At 37.5% G+C, this 22169-nt stretch overlaps 1 long non-coding RNA gene across 2 annotated transcripts; it reads left to right on the top strand.

The window, feature by feature from the left end:
• Positions 1–14587: 14587 nt before the first annotated feature.
• On the top strand, positions 14588–18234 carry LOC127648735 (uncharacterized). Of its 2 annotated transcripts, XR_007971209.1 has the most exons (5): positions 14588–15651; positions 15754–15839; positions 16127–16304; positions 17362–17806; positions 18110–18234. It is a non-coding gene; the product is annotated as an uncharacterized LOC127648735 (long non-coding RNA). The 2 variants fall into 2 exon arrangements; XR_007971207.1 differs by lacking the exon at positions 18110–18234 and having other exon boundaries at positions 17362–18087.
• The last annotated feature ends 3935 nt before the right edge of the window (positions 18235–22169 follow it).

The following is a 22169-nucleotide window of genomic DNA, read 5'->3' as shown; positions in this document are numbered from 1 at the left end:
TTAGGGCTTAGTCAGACTGTACAGTTGCCAAAACAGACACGTTGAGATGCACGTTTTGGATGGATGGTGACATGTTGAATAACCATGTTTTCAGAGTGTGACATATGTACACGTTGATGAAACAACCAAATTAAGTAATATCCATGGGTAGATAATATGAGTATATATCCCCATTTGAGGGTTCGACTAATGTATGGCTGGACAAAATGGGAGGTCATTTAGTATCATGTCTCTTTTATGAGTAGTACCTAGTGGGATTTTTCAAGATTCCAGCAGGCAGGGCGAGGCTGCCCACAGAGGAATGTTGTTGCTGTTTTAAGTGACTATTACTACCTGCTGGCTCTCTTTCACTCAGGCCTCTATTGCCTGGGGATTCGATTGGATTGGAGTTGTAAAGTCTTGTTTTCCATGGGGCTGGTCCCAGGGGTAAACTGATGGAAGGTAGGACCCTCATTCAGGCCCAGTGGGGGGCTAGAATCACAGGCCTGCCCTAGCCTTTGGGCTGCCCTGCTTCCAGCTCAAGAAGCCTCAGCACGACATGCTATCCGAGTTACACAGCTCAAGAGCCAAAGCAGCACATAACAAATCTATACGTTAAGCAAAAGAATCCATCATTCATGCATGAAATGCAAATTTTTTTCATCTTTGCATTTTGTTAATTTTCACAATAAATGCTTTTAAATATTTGTGTTGATTTGATGGATGTGTTGCTATGATGTGAACAGAAAACACTGCTTAATTCTCACAGGTGGAGCTGCACCAGATGCAGGACTCCACCCTAACAGTTCCAATCCCACGCTTTTACAGGGGTATGAAAAACACTACTCTTGACATCTGCTTTGTCATTAAAGCACACATAGAGCTAAAGGAAGAGGTGAGACACAGGGCTTCCCCAGCCATGCAAATCTCAAAAATAACAAAGAATGGTCGGTCTAATCCCAGTGGGTCTAGCCTGGGTGGTACAGGCCACTTAGGATGACATTTTGAAGTTTGAAGAGGTGAGGCAAAGTTCCTCATGTCCAGGGTCCTTATATGTGTGTGTTTATGCTGTTGAAGTCATTGGGTGTTAGTTGCTGCTTTGAACTTGGTGAAGTTCAAGTTTGTTAGGTTACTCTTCAGTGTGGGGCGGCTGTGGCTCAGTTGGTAGAGCCAACGGTGAATGAGTCAACAGTGTAAAGCGCTTTGAATACCGATAAGGTTAAAAGGGCGCTATATAAGTGCAGACCATTTACCATTCGCAGTTGTGATGCACCTTAGCCTTTTGTTGGGTTACACTAGTAATGGAAAGAAAGAAAAACAGTTAAAGCATCCTGAATTTCCAAAATTCCTAAAAATTCCATATGTTAAAGAGTCGTCCACAATATAAATAGTCACAACAATATATTTTCACTACCAGTCAAATGCTTGGTCCCAAGAATATTTAGATTTATTAATTTAGCTGACAAAACTTATAAATGAGGAATTGAGCAAAAGTGACTCAGCCTAAGGAGGCAATAATTTGAAAAGTGCTTCAATACAAATGTTCAAATTGCTCAGAGAAGTACAAGTAGAGAGGAAGGTGAAAGACAGTTGTGAAAGAATAGATTTTGTGCATTAGTAGGGTCAAGTGCTGATGGAAGAGATGCATTTTTAGGTGGAGTTCTGGAGGTTGTTACACCAATGAGGAAAGGTGGAACTGAAAGTTCATGAAAGAGATGATGTGCCTCTATGAGATGACACCATGCAGGCACCGCTCACCCGTGTATCGCAAGTATCTGGAGAGCACATAGAGTTGAAGTAGTGAGATTAGAAATGGGCAGTTCAATGAAGAGAGGTGTGATTTGTGTTCCCCTGGGCTCGTTGAAGACCACACGTGTCGCCACGCTCTGGATCAATTGCAGATGTTTGACTGTACCAACAGGAAGTCCTGCAAGAAGAGCATTGCAGTAGTCCAGTCTCGAGTTGTGTGTAATATTTTTCACATTCTAGAGTAATAGTAAAGCCATCCAAACTAATGCAAAACAAAAATGGAAGTATGAGAATTATGTAATGACAAAGAATGTTAAACAATTCAAAACTTAGCTTAATAGTAGCCACCCCTCTGCACATGCTGGGCATTCTCTGAACCAGCCTCATGAGGTATCCAAATGGATGCTTTTTTAACAGTATTGAAGGAGTTTTCATACTGGACACATGTTACCTTTGCTATCCGATTAAAAAAATATACACCTATTAGCTCCAATATTAAAATCACCTGCCTAACATTGTGTAGGTCCCCCTCGTGCCGCCAAAACAGTGCCAACCCACATCTCAGAATAGTATTCTGAGACGCCATTCTTCTCACCACAACTGCCAGATGGGCTGGTTTGAGTATTTCTGTAAATGCTGATCTCCTGGGATTTTCACACAACTCTAGAATTTACACACAAGTCTCTAGCCTTGCTGATGGTTAGAACTGACAAAGTCCACGGTAACTCAGATAAACGCACTGTACAACTGTGGTGAGTTCTGAGATGCAGGCTGTGGCTGTTTTGGCGGCACGAGGGGGACTTACACAAAATTAGCAGGTGGTTTTAATGTTGTAGCTGATCTGAAATTTTTGTTGTGTAAAGAAATGTTTACATAGATCAATAAATAAAAAGCCTAGAAGGCTTATTACAAGCATTTAAGCACAAGACTTTAGATCAAAAAGCAGATGCTACTTTTTTTATTGTCTAGATCTATTAACTTATTTAAAACAATCAAGTGCATGTGGTCACTTTTTCATAATAAGACCAAAAAAATAAAAAATATATAAAAAAATTGAAAGGACCCATTTAGACTCATGACTGTGTGAAGTATTTATATTGAAAAATTTTAGCTTAAATTTGGTGTTTTTATGGGGGAAAAAATATTATTATGATTTTAAATATTATGATATTTGTTGATTATTTAATGACATTTGGTCATAAAATATTTTACGTGTGTGTGTGTGTGCAAAATTATATAAAATATTGTTTTACATTTTATGAAGCCAACATGGACACAAACGGGACATTTCTACAAACTCTACAAACATGTTTTTTGAAGTAAATTTTTAAAAGATTTAGAATTTCTATATCTGACAACTTATTTGTCAATCACCAGAATAAAAAAAAATAAACAAGATTCACAATCAAAAGCATATATATATATATATATATATATACACTGAACAGAGTTAACATTAATGTACTTATGCTGAAATATTGCATGAGTAGAACATTCAAACGGAAACAGCTGAGGAGGGCAAGAATGTTCCTGCAGTGTTTGTCATTCAAGGTGATACTGTGGCTAAACTCTTCAGCACCTCTTTGCTCTTTCCTCTGTTTTCACAGGTGCTTGCTGCTGGTTGATTTAGGCATAAGTGAGAGCATTAGATTGAGCGATATGAGGAAATAGGTGGACAGCCCACGTCATCACATGCCCAGGGTCAGGTCTAATGAAATGAGGCAGAGAGCTCATGTCTAACAATGTACGAATGCTGATTCAACAAGGCTGGTGCAAGGGCACAAAGTGTATTTCACCCACCTATATTTCTGCATCATAGTCATAAGAGTTATACACCAATTTTGTTATCGCATCTCATGGGGATCATTAAGGAAACTGTGTCGGCCCAGCAGCCATAATGTTCTTCATAATGCTTTGGAGAACATTGCACACAGAGTGTATTTCCTCCATCAACACATACTTCCATTGTGATGATTCATGTTTCTCTAGGGTGAAATTTAGGAAACAATCATAAAAATGCTGCTGATCATTGGTGTTCTGTTCCTTATGTAAAGTTGAATCATTTAGGAATTAGGAAGGCTAATAATACTGAACTAAATACAAATTGTAATGTCACATTTATGTTAAAAATGGTTACAATGGCTAAAATAGACCACAATATGCTATTGATCCCTGGATTTGTATCTACCCTAAATGGCAGGTATGTAATCCCATAAAACGTCCTCATCCTCATTAACCACTTCAAGTGGTCAGAAACAGCACCGCATAGCTGCATATCAGGGTGAGTATTTATGGAAGAATAGAGTGCAGAGGATGACAAAAAGAAGGTAGCCCTGCAGGCACAAGCACACTGTCCCAAGATGACATGATAAAGATCTGGTCTCTCCTGGACATTGCTGCTGCTCCAGGGCAAGACAGTAGGATGAGTAAATATGTGCCATCAGATAAACCTGTCTCTCCTGTTCCTCCACATTATACTCCCCACCGAAGTATCCAAAGAAGTGAATACAAATTGAGCCCAACTGCTCACAAAGCACAGCCGTCATCTAGTCTTCAAGATCCAAGTTCGGATCATTTTGTAAATCCCAAACATGGGTGCACATATTTAAGCAGTTTTCCATTGGGTACTTGGAAAGATTATGATTTATCTTAAAAATGTAAGGGCGGTCAAATGTGATGCTATTTGATTGTAAATACATTAAAAACACAATTCACATAAATCAATCAATTCTATGTCACTGAAGCTCTATGATTAACATGTTTTTCCATTTCTGAGTTCAAAATCATCTGTATATTTTTTTTGGGGGGGGGAGTGGTGTAACCATCCAGAGACAATACAATAATTAACGAATGCATTTAAAGAAAAGTCCAATTTAAAGCTGACATTCTTGAAAAAATTATGTTTGCATAAATAGATTTGAATAATCTTTTATATTACAGAGGAACCCTTATGAAAAGACAACTTTTGTTCAGGAGTAACCCTAAGAAAACTTTGTGACTCAATATTGGCAGCACAAAAAAAAAACAAACAAAAAAAACAAATACAAATAAAATTACCTTCAAAAATATGTTAGAATTTATTTTTAAATCACTATACACTCCAGTAAACAAGTGACAAGTGAATTTCTAAAGCATTGCTTTTTATTTGTCTCGCTTTATTTGTCTCGCTTCTTCACAATACAGTGCTCCTTTCTTCCATTAAATGTCTCATTCAATCAAACCAATATCAAACCATATGCAGTTTTAAACTAACAGATTCAAGATTTCTCACACTGCTTTAGTTTGAGAGGAAGCTACTTGGTGAGTCTGCTTTTTTAAGTATTGGCTGGTTTTAGTTTAAAGATGAATAATTCTAATGATGGCCATTTAAAAAATCTGAATGGCAATGCTAATCTGTATGAGTTAAAAGAAAAACACGTTTGGTCTAGTGTTGATTAGTGGTACTTACTGATGGGGCTGTGGGGGTACCTAAGACAAAAAGGTTTTGAAGGAAGGGAGGTTGGGACTGGAGGCTATGTATTTCACATGGAAGCCTTACGTTAGAACAAATCTTATGTGAGCTACAGCCCTGCGTGTCGAGAACTGTTTTACTGCCCACTGTATGATCTGGATGAAAGCTTGGAACCCTGCTGAGACAATGAGATTCTGATCTTTAACTCCCACATCAGCACCCATCCGTCCCCACTCTAATTATTTAGATCAGCCATGCCACATCATACCAGAAGAGACATTTTCTGATCAGGACCTCCATTATGTTGGGCACATATATTTCCCCCCTGCTGTTATCTAGGCATTGTCCTTCTCTTACTACAATCCATAATTATTTTAACTGAGGGAACTGTTTTTTTGTAATCCATGGTTTTACAACACTGGTGATTTAAATATTAAGTACACATTTGGAGCAATGTCAATAGAAGCATACCAGATGATGGATTTTTCCCCCTGCGTCTGCCTGGTGAAAAGAGAACAGAACACAAGTATGAATGCTAGCAAATTTAACAATACTTTCCCAAAAAGGTATTATTTGAGCATTTGAAGAAGTGTTGTAAACCTGGATAGATTGTGATTTCAATCTGCCCACTCATTGATGTTCAGTCATGAGTTCAAAATCTTGGCCGCATGTTTGTGTTGAATCAGTTTCAATGCAAACAGCAGACTTTGATGTCACTGTAGGACTAGGGCTAGTTTGGAATGGAGACTGACACTGTGCTATGATTATTTACTGCACAGACGATGAGACTGGAAGCCCAGGAAGCAATGCCAAGTAAAGGAGAGGCTCAGGCTTTTGATGGTTTAATGAAGTCTAAATTTCTTCCACAAAGTGGAAAAGGAGAGCTCTGCAAGCCTTTATGGATGGACAATACAACAGCCTCACCCGCTTTGTAGCAATGAAGCTGTTAAGCCTGGGAAACACCCATTTTCTCCAGTAAAAGGCAATGAGAAATTATTTGGAGAAAATCTCTTTTTGATTCAATGTTATTACTGGCTAAATGAAATAAAAGTATTAACACTATCTGAAGTTCAGGTTCTTAAATAGTGACTTCTAAATACTGTAGCTCTAAAATAAAGTATTTGTGCTGTCACTGGTCTCTGGACCTCTGGACTCCTCTTAACTTCCTCTTAACAAAATGTCCCAAGCAGTGTGCATTTTTCCATATCTATTAGCTCTGAACGGATCTAGAATAATATACTGTATGATGATGAGAAATGTTTTAGTCTAATTTTAGTTTTTCAAGATTGGAATACCTCTGTGGCCATAAACTAACTGTTTAAAGCCCTTACCCACTGCAGGGAATAAAGCCAGTATGAAGCTTTTCCCAGGGACTAGGACTTTTCATCATTTTTGTACCTGAGGAAATATAAACCAACAAAGTACCCAAAGTGAATCACCCATATCACATATGTGTGTGTGTGTGTGTGTGTGTGTGTGTGTGTGTGTGAGCATGTATTTATCACTTTATGGGGACCAAATGTCTCCATAAGGATATTAAAACCTGAAATGTTTGACCTTGTTGGGACATTTTGTCAGTCCCAATGAGGAACACAGCTTATAAATCATACTAAATTATGTTTTTTGAAAATGTAAAAATGCAGAAAGTTTTCTGTGAGGATTAGGTTTAGGATTAGGGTTAGGGTTAGGAGATAGATTATATAGTTTGTACAGTATAAAAACCATTATATCTATGGAAAGTCCCCATAAAACATGGAAACACAACATAGCATGTAGCTCTGATTCTGGCATCCTCCAGTTATGTTGTTGTTGTTGCTGCAATCAAATTGCATGTGCACACATCAGAAGAAAAATGGTCAACACTAGATGACGACACTATGGGGGTTACTTTTTTGAGTGCGAATGCAAGAGTGGAAAAAGTCTCCTTGGGTGTCTCGTTCCTCTTAAGAGTTCTCAACTTGGCACAGAGTGTCTGGTAACACAGAGTAAAGTTTGGGGATTTCTATTTTTCCTGGAAATTTGTGTAAAAATAAGGCAATTACCAGCCTACCTTCCTTTCCCACCTTTCACACTCTGCCTATTCACATCAAACAGTCATGGATATGGGAAAATGGGGAACAGGGTGATGGGGAAAACCCCAGTGCCTCTGATCCCCCTACATGGAGCCACAAAAGCCCCGGTGAGGGACGCGGTGATTCAGGCCATGACCACTAACAGGCCCCCCGCTGCAAGACTGTGTAGAACTGAGTTAAGGATCTGGCGGTTAACTGATGGAGACGCGGCTCTTGGAAGTAGACTGGTTCCCCTAGCGGACACAGAGGAAGCACCTCATGCCGCAATGCCTATTAAAGCCAATTAGGGAGAGCTTGAATGTAGGCCCATCTGGCCCCTGTTTCTGTTCAGTTATAGAGACCTGTTATTTAAGATGGGAAATGCTTCAAAAGTCAAAGATTGAGTGTTTTCTTTGGTTGCTTTGCATCACATAAATAAATGAAAAAGGGCCAGCTCATTTGGACCAACAACAGAAATGTTCAAACATATGCTACATTCTCACGGATAAAGTTGTATTATGCATTAAAAAATATGTGAAATTCATTATAATCATTGTTTAGCCATGTTTAACTACAGATAAACATAAAAGAATGCCACTATGGCAACATAGCAGAGGTGATGATTTACATTGTAAGAACCTCAACAAGTGCAAGATGCACAGAAAGATGGGTGGAATTCCAATGATGTGTCAGAGACATTCCAGCTGCACACATACAACCCATGAACTCTCTGTAGTATCAACCCCTGTAATCCTTACATTGCTGACAGACAGAAATGTCTTTGGGCAAAATTCTCACACAAAACAACATATTAATATTGTTACAGAACAATGAGAAAACATGATGGGACTTGAGAGAGTTGCTCATTAATTTATTTTTAGAGACATTGACACGTATGTCAAATGCAGACATCTGTAGAACTCCCTCCACAAATGCAGAGTCCCAGCTGTGCAAACCTGATAAGATCAACCTGAGAGTCATCTTAATCATTCCCACTGTCTGCAAACTCAACTTTGAATGTAAATACAAGATTAATAAATCCAACAATTATTCACCACATTAGTGGACCCATCAGTCATCTTTCCAACAGTGGCCACGATTGACTTTAGAAGAGACGGGTCAGTATTTTTTTTTAGAATTTCAGTCACTATGATAGGACTTTAGATATGTATACAAAATTATTTTTCAATGTCATTACAGTGTATTTATACAAAGAGCACAAAAAGTGTAAGAAATAATTTACTTCATTAGCACTTTAAATTCACATTCACAAAGAGTATTTTAACGGACATGGAACAAAGTTTATCAATTAGAGCTTCACTAAAAAATAGCATCCATTTTTTGCCTCACTCCAACATTAACATGGTGTCTGTCAAAAAATCTGGGATTTTGAAAGTTCTGCCACTGTTCTGAAGCCGATCACACAAATATGCAATATCAAAACATAATGCACACAAATCATTTTAAAAAACCCCCTTGAATGTTGCAAATAAATCTAGGAAAGCACATGGGAGGTATGTGTACTGGCAGGCTGCCAAAAACTTGCTCAAGATCCCATCCCCGCCCTGCTGCCCACTATCTAAATGTGGTTAATATGCTGTCAGTGTAAACACACATTTACATGCACTGTACATGACAGTCTGCCCTAACAGGGTAATCTGCTGGAAATGTAATGAGAAGCAGCTAAAAGAATGATTGGATCCTGCCAAAAGATTTACATTACTTAAACTTGTGAGAGAGTATTCCTTATTTAAGCCAATTGCTGAGATCCTCAGAACACCAAACAAGTTTCACTGATCACAGAAACATAATTTATGAAGCTACCCAGGCATTATTGTTGGCAAGACATAACAAGTTCAAAGGCATTAAACTTTTCATATGCCACTAGTTTGCTGGATTCTGTTGCTCTGGGGCAGACTCACAGTGCAGTGCTACAGGTTACCAACGTTTCTTCTCAAATAGTCCATTCTGGCGTGACAAGAAGTTAAAAAACAGTATTTGGACTTCAAAATAGGCTTCATCCTTACAGAAAACTGGAGGGAGTCTGCAGGGCAGTCCCTATAATAATTATGGAGGTTCGGACAAACCTTTACGAGGGTTCTCTCGTAAGTTCTCTATGACAATGCCTCATTTGCTTATGGCAATAGGAATTACGGTATATCTTGCCAACGATGTTCAGTCACCCTTACGTGCTTTGGATACTGTATACTTGGGATGGGCGTTTTTGGTATATAAAAAAAAAAATTTATTAATTCAAATTTACGTTTTGACACGTTTTTTTTAATTTTAATTTTTCAAATCGAGGAATCAAGGTTTTTCATAATAATATTAGCAAACGCTATAATTAGATATAGAGAAAACATTTTCATAGCACTTGGCTTGATGCTGTTACCGATCTGATCAACTGCACGTGTGTGTGCACTCCAAAACAACGTAACAAGTTAACAACACTGAGGCTGATATAAAAGACACCGGTAATATTTCCAGTATGATTGTACAGTGTGATTGTAGCTCAACTCTGTCCATCATGCATGTATACACAGGCTTAATCAGACCATAGCTGGCCTTGGTGTTCTGTGCATGTCAGTTCTCCTTTATTTTTTTAAATTCCCATAATAAAGCATTAGTTTCGTGACAGTTACTGACGCTTCATATCAAATCATTTGGTATCCCACCCTTTTCCATTTTTTTCAAATGCACCATTTCTGCATTCATTTGTTTATTGTGCAAACACCAAGGTAGTGTTTATCTTCTTGTTCTGTCATATATATACTGACATTTAGCTGCATAATCAATCATAGATTCAATGCTTTAAAAAGGACATTCATCAAAGTCATTTGAAAGCCTTAGGAAAGAATCCTTCAAAAATGCATTTACAAAAGAATCTGAGAAGCTTGAGGACAGTCAATCAATAGCTGAATTGGAGGCAACACAGGCCTAGAATACACAGGAAGTTAAATTCATCTTTATGAATGTATGAATTTGAAGGAAACAGAGAGTCCAAACCCAATGGGTATGGAGGTATGTAGCTCTTCTCTAACTCATCTCTGGCATGGGCCACAGCACGTATCAGAAGCCCGGGGGATTGTCAACAAACAACAGCTTCCAAACGGAAAAGAAGAAACTCTGCGGTTTTGCTACAGTGGAACATCAAAGGCTTGAGATAGAATGACAATTTCCACTTGAGATTTTCTATTTAGATGTTATTGGAATAGTGGCACCAGCAATAAGAAAGACATTTGTCTAACAGTCACACATTTTAAATGGGAAGTCTGGGGCGATTCAGTCTCCTGTTGCGCTTGGCACTCAACAAAATCAAGTCATTCTTGATTATGACCCCAAACATCAAATGGAAATTACATTCTAGCTCTCTGAATCTGATAAATGGTTTGTTTGTGCTGTATTTTGATACACATCTATGCTGTTAGTTGTTAAAAGCCCTCTGCAATCGCCCCTCTTGAGCAGAGCGGCAGCCGTGGCTTTGCAATCATTTAAGCTCTTGAACTAATAAGTAAGCAGTTGATAAGGAAGCACAGCCAAGCTGGTAGATGTGACTATGTAGCCCAGGGGAACTCTATCAAAATTATCACAGAGAGCACAAAATAAAAACATCTTGTGTTCAAATAAGCTGACAACAGTGATCAGGTCTTAGATAATGCCACCCAAATTGTCAATGTTACTGCATGTGACATGGAGTTATGTGACATGTAGATGATGATAATGGTAATTGCTATGTTCCTTATTAGTACTATGAAGGATCAGAAGATTCCTGTCAACTTATTGAAGTCAAACTATGTTTAATGGGTGGACCCCCAAAAAAGCATTATGCTTAAGTTTCAAAAGCAATTTTTTTTTTTAAAGTCAGTCGTGTTGTGTATTTACAACACTGTCTCGTGAGGAGACCAATATGAGTTGAATATGACCCACTAGGGAAAAAATAACAGATGACTGAAAGAATAATAATGCAATGCAATCCTTTGCCTAATTATATATTGGTGGACTTAGTAATGTATGAAAAGTAAGTATAGCACCCTCAAGTGGTCTCAACAGTGCATTTGTAGATTAATAGGACTGAGGGAAGTTTACTACAGTGCTAACAAATGTGTGATATAAAATGTTTAGGAACTGTTTAAAAGCTGCTGCATATTGAGGGTAAGTTAATAATCACATTTACTTAAAGGTAGTTGTTGTTGTAGTCTGATCAGATTTCTGCTAATGAGTATCAGGAAGTTGAGTCAGGCATTCAAAACTATTATAATATTATTAAGGTCTTGCATTAGATTACCAGTCTAGAGGAAATGGACTCTGCAACTTATGCAACTCTGCACTTGCACCAAAAGTTCATAATGATAAATGTAATGGAATATCGTAATACACGTGCATTACACAACGTGCAAGATATTTCTGAAGATCTTAAGGAATGACTATCATGCCAATGACATAGTTTACATATTTGTGAACAGGAATCAACTATGACATCCGAACAACAAACTTTATTTAACTTAAAATGTCAAACTGGGACTGTCTTTATCATTTAATGTTATCTACTTGATGTATCTTGTCTGACTGATAAAGGATGACTCTCATTTTAAGGACAGCATTGTTGACCAGTGTTTGGGCAAAGGATAAATCTGTCAACACATCCAGACATTTTACACAGCGTCAGCAAGGATGTCAGAGTAAATAATTCAAGTTCCAGATAACCATGACTGATCAGTGAATTACAGCTCCACAACAGGGCATTTGTGGGATAATTTTACATCTGTCTTTAAGCAGATATCTTTTAACTGGATGTACTTCATTGATTTGTGAGTGAAACTTGGATAAAGCCCAAATTATGATACATGCTCTACTGATATGGTGACATATACTAAAGCATTAAATACATACTGTATTTTTGAAAGGCCATATCTTCGTCCTTTAGCCGCATCATTCTTTTTTCATAATATTAAAGTGTAACTGACAGAATGAGTGAATAAGGTATAATTGTACCATATCAGTGGCACAGTTATTGCCAGTAAAAGGAACACACCTTGTTGTTTCCATTGTGCCATGATTAACACAAGAGCACTAGTCCCTCACTGCTTTGTGTGTGTTTAAGCAATAAGGACACCATTCAACACAGCATTTCTTGCCAAATGCAACTGACTTACACTTCTAAGTGGATGATATTTACATTGAATGGGCTGTGAAACATGCAGGTGTAAACACTTTCCTTTACACATTTTCACTGGTAAGGTCCACCAGCACTTCATAGGCAGAAGCATAGCACAGCCTTATGTAGAAAGGCATTTTGGCATGTAAAGACATGGGATACAAATAACACTTAATATGCCAAAAGTATGTAAAGCCTGCAAGCTCAAATGGTCTGATTAATCACACTTGACAACCTTTGAAAAAATGTTTTGACAAGATTTAAAGCCCTCATAATTAGTTACAAGCTTTGTTTAAGCTCAGTAATCCAAAAAATAAAATAAAAGCACATACACACACTTTAATGAGAAATCAAGTGCAACTTCTGCAAATACACATGATAGTTTGTGCATGTCATATTTTTGACTGTTGACTATTTGATAAATGCAAAGGGAGAAAAGATAAATGCAAATATTAGTTGATCTTTAGATAGACATACAGATAGGGGGAGAGAGAGAGAGAGAGAGAGAGAGAGAGAGAGAGAGAGAGAGAGAGAGAGAGAGAGAAAATCTGTACAAGGGCCAGGTCTGTGACTGAGGAGCAGTGATATGTCTGTCTGTGCGATTGACCCTTTCACTGATGTGACAAGTGCCCCTATTGTAATCGGCCTGACTACATCATCTCACTGATAACTGCCAGTTATCCTTCTGTCAGCAGCTCAACCTAATCTTCATCCTTAGTTCTGCAGTGAGCCACAAACTTGCGAAACGCACAAGTATGGCTTCGTTAGCATTGAATGTCATAACAGAGAATAGTTCTAAGCAAAGAACTCTTACATTAAAAGGAACTCCTTACATTGCTTGAAGAGAGAGATTTAAAGATGTAGATTTTAATGGGACAGATTATCCAGAGCTTTGGGTAGAGCTGTTCCAGGTTTTTTCACTGGAACCGATTGATGTTCATGACTTTTGGTTCCATTAACAGTTCTCTAAAACTGTTCTCTCGAACTTCCGCAAATGCGGAGTGAAAATTTTACTAAAATACTCGGACAGTGTTTCATGTCCTACCATTCAACAGCATTTCAACGGTGCCTCTAAATCAGCAGTGCCAAACATACACCGTGTCGCATGTAGCCGGCGATTCCTAAACAAATATCTCATTTGAGTCTATCTTTTTTACTCAAAGCACGACAAGGGTTGCCCAATTTTGAACGAATGACTCTTCTGAGTTGGTTCTGTTAAATTGACACAGCAAATCATACAGCACTATCTCTCAAGTGAACTACTCTTATCAGCCACTTACTGAATAACTTAATCGCAAGTCATTAATTTCGTCATGCATGCCTCGAATAAACCAAGAAGTGTTACTGTTTTATGTATACCAAAGACTATTTAGCAGAAATGGGACACTACTATTAAAATGAATGTGAGAAAATGGAACGCCCAAGGAGATTGTGGAGGCAGGGGTGTGGTCGAGCGTTCGTCCGGAGAGAGAGAAAGCGGTAAGTGTGCATACACCTGAGCCAGATTATGACTAATACCTGTTTCCAATTGGCAAGGGAGACAAGAGGGAGAGGGTTTTTATTGCATTTTTAACATAATCTGAGGTAAAGAAGCACAATTTATTTGACAAGTGTTGTCAGACTTTACTGTTGATTTGCAATATGTTGTTTGATCGTAATCTTGACGTTTTGGATATTTCAGTCTTTCCCGATTCAAGTAAATAAGAACTGCACTGTCTTGACTGGAAATAGCTCTTGGGAGCATTTCAAATATGGCCGCCGCAGCAAACATAGGCCACACTTTTAAAAATGGCTGATAATGTACTTCAAAATATTAACAGTAAAATCCTGTTATATTTAAATGAAGTACATTACTGTTCATTTTGGTTGGTTAAATGACTTAGACGTAATATTACGGTATTTTACAGTATTGATTGCTCAAAGGAAAGAAAACAGTACTTTACAGTATTTTTTGCATTGCATTTTGGGAACACAAATCTACTGTGAGCCCTGTTGTGGCAAAAAATTATTAACCAACCATTATCACTGCGTAAGAGACACTCTGAATCAAACAGTCTTTTAAAAGAATTTATTCTTGCAAGAAAGACCCAGTAATTACACAGGAATTACTCTGTGCCATGAGTGAGACGCTGTCGGGGAGGGCTGAATTGTTTTTATACCTCTTTTCCCCAAGGTCTCCAACAGAAGCAGATCCTCCCCCTGTCAGGATAGAGACCAGGAGATCGGAGGTAAGTGATTCGAATACAGTTTTATTCAGGTGACAATCGTGTAAGGTGAGTATAAGGTGAATTTTCAGGTGCAGATTTAGTGAAGATCACTTGATGCACGGAGAACAACAGGTGATCCAGGTCACTTCAATCGTAGTATAATTACTCAGTCTCAGTTCGTTAATCCTTTCTCTCTTCTAGGAATGATCGGAGCAACTTGGTCAGATCTCGAACATGGGTTCTCAGGAATCGGATGGGAGATCTGGAGATGGCAGAACAATATTGCAAAGGGTTAGTATGAGTCAGGTAAGGAAACAGAATACTCAGGAGTTCAGAGTTAACAGGATTCTCAGGACACGGGAAGAAACGGTCTGTTCCTGTTGGAGGCTTGACAAAGACTGGAATCGCAGTGAGTGTTCTTATGAGCTGGTTGATGAGGTAATTGATGATGACCAGGTGTGTGTGTTTAATATTCTGGAGAGAGTGATCTTTGAGTGGTGGGCTGAAACGAGCTTGATTGATCCCTGACACCCCCTCTACATTCCTTAGATACAGTGGCATTCCATTGCAATGACTATTACTGATCAATGAGTATTAAAATTTCTACAACAGCCCACACTTGTTTAAATGCTGATTTTTTCACCCATCGTCATCTTCTGAATTAACAGGTGAGTGCCCTTTTGCTTTGCTTTTTATCATAGCCAGAATACATCACATTTGTGTTGAACTCATATTGTGCTGTGATAATGATTTTGGTAGCCTACCTGCCATCCGATCCCAATATCAACTAAATAAACAGTTTGTAACATTATATTTCCGTCTTTAAGCCCAAGATCTTTGTTTCTTTTACAAAATTTGTTTTCTTGAAGTGAATACAATGCTTTTGGGAAACAAAAGTTTTATGCAGGGATGCATGCTATTCCTTCTCTTTTAATCTGAAAATGTTGGTGATACTGGAATGGTATCAAACTTTTTAAACACTTGTTTCAGAGGGAAGCCAACTGCAACTGTGTCACATAGATTGCAGCTGGATTTCTGAATCGGATCTTATATTGCAAGGTGAGTTTCATAAAAACGTAAATTATTTTTATTCTGCGAGGTGTAGCCTTCAAACATCGTTGCAAATTTTATTTAAATAATGTTCCATTGCTGTCTCTGTAGCGCACTGAAATGACAAGCAACAGCCACAGCAGCTAATGTAGAAATGACACTTAAGCTACCTGCAACTCCTCGACTGATACTCCTTGGTGTGTATAGAAGTATATATTTTTTCTTTTTATGATTACTAAAGCCACCAGGGTGTTTTCTGCATTTCAGTAAAAAACTTAACAATATTGGTGGAAAAATTACACCTTTTTACATTAATATCTGTCCCGACCAGTCCATGATCAAAATATTAAAATGCATTTTAAAAGAACAGGGCTCATCTGTGAATTGGTCAAATATGTCAGTGTCCCTTGCATTCATTTGCAATGTGACATTGGCAAATGTATATTTTTTTATGTCAATGCTGGTATGGGGTTTCTTTGTAAAGTTTCAGGTGAAACACTGGGAAAATGTATTCACCACTGGATGATCAGCCTTGAGGGGCACATTTGTGAAGGCATCCATCCAACTTTTCTGTCTGGGCTTGCTGCTGCCTTTTCTACTTTCTACACCTTAAATCTTCAGTACCAAGATTATGCTGCATGCACACTGGAATTCATTCAAAGGTTAGCTGCTTAGATGCTTACATCCTTCAGCTGTTACTATGTGATATGGGCATTTTGAGGACCTTGTGTTGCTCATGTCTCATTTCACTGGTCACGTACAACTGCCCAAAAGATCTAATTGCTGGAGCTTGTTAAAGAAATTATTTACCCAAAAATGAAAGTTATCTCATCTTTTCACTCACCTTGATACTATCCCAAATATATATATGACTTTTTTTTTCTTCAGTAGAACACAAATGAAGACTTTGAGAAGAAAATCTAAGCTCTGAGGGGCATGTGAAAGGGAATGGGTGCCAAAACTATGAAGTTAAAAAACACAGAAAAGCAATTCAAACGACTCCAATGATTTATTAAATGTCTTCTAAAGCGATCAAAGACCAAAATGTAACTCCTTTTTTACTATAAATCTTGACATAATCAGTCTCCTTGGCGATCATGAAACTTCCTAGTGCTTGACACATGGGTAGAACCACTAGATGGCTCAAGGATGTGTAATCAAGCTTGAAATCGATCATGCCTGTAAACCGCAATGGCAAGATGTACAGTGAAAAAGGAGTCACATTTTGGTCTGTTCTCAAATAAAACCAATGATATCACTTCAGAAGACATTTAATAAATCATTGGAGTCTTTGAATTGCTTTTCTGTGTTTTTTGAACTTCATAGTTTTGGCATTTATTCCCTTGCATTGTAAGCACATCAGAACCCTTATTTCCTTCTAAAAGAAAATCAACATTTGTGTTCTGATGATGATAGAAAATCATACACATCTGGCATGGCATTAAGGTGAGTAAATCATTTTTGAATTTTTATTTTTGGGTGAACTATTCCTTTAAGAAAAATCTCCTGACACTAATCAGGGCAAAGCAAACTACCACTTTATGTTTATATATTGATATACCAGTGACAATGCATAACTCCTAAAAAGATGCTAAAATGTAACATTACCTACTGTAGTAAAGGGCAGTTTTCCTGATACAAATATAGACTTTGCTATATTTATATAATATAATTATATAATTATCCATACTAATTATGAACACACACATTTATTTTCAGGCTTTTCATCAGGATAAATCCTGAGAGAAGCATCAATGATGGACGAGGCAAAGTCCTGTCAAAGCATACGGGGATAGTTGTCCAGAAAAAGATGACATCAGTCAATCCTCGTGTCTCCAGTCTACTAAAGAAACAAATGGACTTTGAGTGGGACTTTATATAAGTCAGTGAAACCAGTCACACACACACACACACACACACACACACACACACACACACACACACACACACACACATGTTGTGTTTCCATGTTTTATGGGGACTTTCCATAGACATAATGGTTTTTATACTGTACAAACTTTATATTCTATCCCCTAAACCTAACCCTACCCCTAAACCTAACCCTCACAGAAAACCTTCTGCATTTTTACATTTTCAAAAAACATAATTTAGTATGATTTATAAGCTGTTTTCCTCATGGGGACCGACAAAATGTCCCCACAAGGTCAAACATTTCGGGTTTTACTATCCTTATGGGGACATTTGGTCCTCACAAAGTGATAAATACACGCTCTCACACACACACACACACACACACATGTTGTGTTTCCATGTTTTATGGGGACTTTCGATAGACATAATGGTTTTTATACTGTAAAAACTTTATATTCTATCCCCTAAACCTAACCCTACCCCTAAACCTAACCCTCACAGAAAACATTCTGCATTTTTACATTTTCAAAAAACATAATTTAGTATGATTTATAAGCTGTTTTCCTCATGGGGACCGACAAAATGTCCCCACAAGGTCAAACATTTCGGGTTTTACTATCCTTATGGGGACATTTGGTCCTCACAAAGTGATAAATACACGCTCACACACACACACACACACACACACACACACACGCACACACGCACACACGCACACACAGTTTTAGTCATTCATTCATCTACATTCTCAGTTATTTACATTATTGTTATAATATGTATTTATTATTTATATGCTGAAATGTACGTTTATTTACCTGAATCAGCTTTGTTTTAACAATTGCCTTCTAATTTTGTACTGATGTTTTACAAGAATGTTCTTTTGCAAATAAAGACAGACATGTTTTGGGAAGACACTTTGAAGCTGTATTATCTGTGTTAAAAGTTTAAGTCACTCTTTCAAAGGCTACATTTATACACTGTATTAAAACACTGTATTTTTATAGCAAGACTAAGGAATACTTTATTAAATCACATGGTTTAGAAAAAAAAACATATATAACAATATATATATATTGAAATCAAAGAATAATCTCCCCTTACTAAAAGTAAACTTCCTGTCGACTTTGAAGGAATGCAATGTGAAGGTTGTACAAAGTAGCTTTTACCTTTCACAATGCTATCAAAGTGAAAAGCAGGCACAACAATATATATATATATATATATATATATATATATATATATATATATATATATATATAAAACAGTTAGTTTCAGTCCTCGAATCTGACTGGACGAGAGACGTTCCAAGAGCACTGACGCCATCAGCACTCTGACGCTTCACTGTGTGTGTATCACTCTGCTTGTTTTCGTGCCGTTCTAAACTAAAGTGTAAGAGCAGTGCATATGTGTTAAGAGCTACTGTTTGTTTTGTTTTTTACATTACATATATTAGCCAGCAGGTGGCGGCAAAATATAATTTTTGTGTGTAATTTGAGCCTGTTAGGTGATGTGAAGTGAATCCGCATCAGCCAGTGTCTATATAAAACAGCTCTTTGTGATCGCTTGCATTTCTACTACACTACTAAATCTAGGAAATAGCTTCAAACGGCTTTAAACGAACAACTTCAGCATTACGGTTCATCGACACAATGGGTGCTGTTTAAAATGACAGAGGACATTGTAGTTTCTTTAGTGATCGACTCATGCGCACCGGCTACTATGAAATAGGGAGAAATACCCCCGCTTAAAACTTTTTTCCCACTGAGAAAGCTGATCTTCAGAAAGCTGACAGCATCTCTGCTTGGGAGTGGCAACAGGTGATTGCACACGCTGCATCTCTCTCTCTCTCTCTCTCTCTCTCTCTCTCTCACTCACTCACACACTCACACACACATGCACACACACACTCACACACATCCATCTTTGTTTATCCAATAACTTGTTCGAAACAGTACAAGCCTTCTGAACTTCAATTATTAATTACAAATGGAGGCTTGGACGCATTATTTGTTTTGAACCAGCAACGGCAGATTCTGATCCATCGTGTAAGAATGTAGTTCCATACAGAACATTTGCTAATTTGAAAAGTATACAGAATCTGTTAACACACCTGTGCAATACACACCTTAAATTAATAATTTAAATATGTTGCCCAGCAGGGCCAATGCAAGGACAATAAAATAAAATTAAAACAAATACAAGTAAACAGAAAGTGAAGCTCTCTTGTATTAATGCCCTTCATAATGACACTTTATTGGAAAGTGGTTGAGCACACCTTCGTTGCCAAATGTGCAAGAAATTTAGACAAAAAATTGTCTGGCACAGAGTTGGGTGTGTCTGTGCAATGTGTTGGTTAGTGGACAGTCCCACATCACCTGAGTTCTAGCTTGGCCTAAAAACGGACTAAAGTTAGCTGGAGTCATCTGCTTATGTACACACGTGCTTTGGCAACATGAACAATCTATACATACACCAATAATAATAACAGCTAATAACAACATATTATATTTTCAAAAGAATTCTTAAACTGTTTTGACAAGCAACATTATATAAGATTGTTATGCAATGAACAGCATCCATGCTTAGTATTGAAGACAAAAAACTATTCAAGGAGCAGGTGAGCATGTCTCATGCATTATATGGCTTGAATGATTTCTTAGAATACAATCCAGACAAAAATGTCAATAGACATTTAAATCTCCCAGAAACAGAGTAATATATATCTGAATCTGTTAGCAGTCAGTCTTGAAAGCAGTGAGCTGTAGTATTCATTATCTCCTTCAAGGATCCCCAAAGAGCAAGGAGATTTTGCATATTTCCTGTGACAGGTATCTACATGCTGATAGTGCCAATCATGGTTCTCTCATCATAACTGATTCTTATCTAGTGCTACTCACTAACACGAAAATGTTTGACAGCTCTTATTGTTTCATGCAAGGCCAGAGGGCGCAAAGAACATATCAACATAGTCCATATTGGGCACAGACCAGAAATGAGGACTCAGTTGTCTGGTTTAAGGCTTGATCATGGGTCTCAACTGAACTATATTCACAGACATAGTGGGTTCAGATTATACTGTATCTAATGGCCGTCTTCTGTGCAATGTTAAAATAAATTCACCAATATTCCACCCAATTCTGCCATCATCTACTCACCCTCATGTCAATCAAAATATTTTCAGGGCATAATGACTTTTGGCCCATTCCTCACAAAAAGCCATCCTGCGGCTTCAGAAGACTTGGAATTTAGTTGTATGGACTACATTTATTGCACCTTTCTTTAGCCAGACAGCCTTTGGTTGGCATCTATTTTTGTTTTAATGAAAAGGGACAGATTAAGCATTCTGCTCAATTAATAACTGTTGCTATTGTTAAAAAGTTACGCACATGTTTTCAGAATTTTTATTTTTGGGAGAACAATTACTTTAAATGGATTGTTCTCTCATCATTTACTAACCCTCATGCTAACTCAGTTGTGTTTGACTTTCTTTCTCCTGTAGTATTCAAACAAAGATTTTTAGAAAAATATCTCAGCTCTGTTGGTCTATAAAATGCAAGTGAAATTTGAAGCTCCAAAAGCCACATTAAGGCAACATTAAAGTAATCCATAAGACTCCAGTTGGTTGAAATATCATATCATATCAGAAGCTATAAAAGTGTGGGTGAGAAACAGATCAATATTTAAGTCCTTTTGACTATAAATCTCTACTTTTGCTTTCACATTCTTTCACATTTTAAAAGTGAAAATGAAAGCAGAGATTTAGGTTAAAAAAAGGATTTAAATATTGCTCTGTTTCTCACCCACTCTTATATTGCTTCTGAAGATATTGATTAAACCACTGGATCATCTGGATTACTTTTATGTGACCTTTATGTGATTTTTGAAGCTTCAAAATGTCTAGTCACCATTCACTTGCATTGTATGGACCTACAGAGCTGAAATATTCTTCTAAAGATCTTTGTTTGTGTTCTGCAGAAGAAAGAGAGTAATAAACTTCTGGGATAGCATAAGGGTGAGTAAATGATGAGAGAATTAAAATTTTTGAATGAACTACCCCTTTAATCAAAACTTTAAATAAGACTCAAATCTAGATCATTTGTGTATTCAACATCACAAATGACAAAAATAACTAACCGATGATCAAATTGAAGGAATTGTATGATAATTCTAAATGGTAAATTAAAAAAATTAACTTTATCATTTTGTTTTATAGATTTTGGAATAAAAGCAAAGATGAAGTTAAAAAAAACAGTGACGTGCTTGCGGTTTTGGATCTTCTTGTTCTGAATGGACCAGGCAGATGAGCAAAACCTGTCCTGCAGGAAGAGGGCCCCTAGAGAGCCATTTGATGTTCTCTCAATAAGCAAGATCTCCCCTTTGTCATGATCTCTTTCTTCTCTTTCTCTTGTGTGAACATTTTCTGTCCCCCAACCCAATCCCCCTCAAAACGCACACACACTTCAATCACACACATATGCTTATTAGGTCTTTAAAATATTTCCCTAAGAACAAGCATTTCCAGGCTGGGGCATGCACAAACACATTGCAGTGGTGTACCGATCTATCTGCCATGAACTTCATCGTTCCTGTCAGTCCTGTTTACACATCGCCATGTCTCACCCTCTCATGCAGAAGTGTTGGAGTTGACATGAAGG

The sequence above is a fragment of the Xyrauchen texanus genome, chromosome 9 (assembly GCF_025860055.1).
Source record: "Xyrauchen texanus isolate HMW12.3.18 chromosome 9, RBS_HiC_50CHRs, whole genome shotgun sequence".
Classification (NCBI taxonomy): Eukaryota; Metazoa; Chordata; class Actinopteri; order Cypriniformes; family Catostomidae; genus Xyrauchen; species Xyrauchen texanus.
This window is presented reverse-complemented; position numbering and strand designations above follow the sequence as displayed.